This window comes from Sitodiplosis mosellana, unplaced genomic scaffold (genome assembly GCF_009176505.1).
Source record: "Sitodiplosis mosellana isolate CC-2019 unplaced genomic scaffold, AAFC_SMos_1.0 Smas_scaffold_6383, whole genome shotgun sequence".
NCBI classification, from domain to species: Eukaryota; Metazoa; Arthropoda; class Insecta; order Diptera; family Cecidomyiidae; genus Sitodiplosis; species Sitodiplosis mosellana.
In genome coordinates, this window is record NW_022601614.1 from 1 (window position 1) to 1,147 (window position 1,147).

Genomic DNA, 1,147 nt, shown 5'->3' on the forward strand with positions numbered 1-1,147 from the left:
ATAGAATGCTGCGAATATAATATTCCGAGAAATTCGAATGATTTCACGCATATGAGTTTAATCGCCTAGGGAATCAAATACGTAGTTTTTAATTTTCCATCAGCTGATAAGTATTCGAGTATTTTTCTAATAATATCAATCAATGTGTATCAGTGGAGACTTATTGAAAATCAGAAACCGCAAATGCAGACAGAAAAACAGTAAAAAAACGGATTGGCACAAGTGAATAAAACTATCAAGCAGCATCACAATGTCAAAAAGTCACACAAACGATTGTGTGCAGAAAACACAGAGATAAAAAGAGCGGAAAACACAGAGATTCGAAGCGAGATTTTTTTCTTTTTGGTTTATGTGTAGTAACTCATAACGCATAAACACATTCAACCTACTGTATCCACATTCCACATACAACGAGAATTTACTGCGAATCACAGTTTTATGCCAATTCTATGTTTCGAAAGGATACTGAGGTGTTGAAGGAAATTAAAGCTGACATTTTGGGCCACGGCCATAAATTGTAATTTGTGTGGAACAATATTGCATAGTATGTGCTTAGTTGCACAAAAAATTGGAACTGAGCTGACATTTCTTCACATGGTAATATAACCTAAATGAGCCAGCTCCCTTTCATAAGAACGATCATACAAAGGAGATCATACAACTGGCTCACTGGGGGCACTAAGCGATTTCATTGCCTATATAAATAAAACACAAAATGTTTACATTTTTCTAATTCAACACAAAGCATGTTTCATTTATTTCAAAGTCGACATAGTTGAATATACTACAGGTGAAATGGGCAACCCGCCTCAATAAGATTTTCATTGATGAATGAGCAATTGGGCAAATTGATCATGCCGACAAATTATTAAGTAGTGATCATTTGATAACACTGTTAATGCCCACCTATACAATGATCGCACCCTGGTATACAGACTCTAGCACCGCAATCGTCATCAGATGAACATATTTTCCCTCCAAGTTGACCTGCAAAATAGCAACGAATACTCCATCAAAATTAACTATAACTAAGATATCACTATTAATACCCACCCATACAATGATCGTACCCTTCTGCACAGGCTCCAGGAATGCAATCATCATCAGACGAACATCTTTTCCCTTCAATATGACCTGCAAAATAGCA

General features: G+C 36.1%; 1 long non-coding RNA gene across 1 annotated transcript; it reads right to left on the reverse strand.

Moving 5' to 3' along the window:
- Positions 1-718: 718 nt before the first annotated feature.
- Positions 719-1,147, reverse strand: LOC129579666 (uncharacterized). Its single transcript, XR_008689271.1, has 2 exons — positions 1,054-1,147; positions 719-987 (listed from the first exon to the last, which is right to left on the reverse strand). It is a non-coding gene; the product is annotated as an uncharacterized LOC129579666 (long non-coding RNA).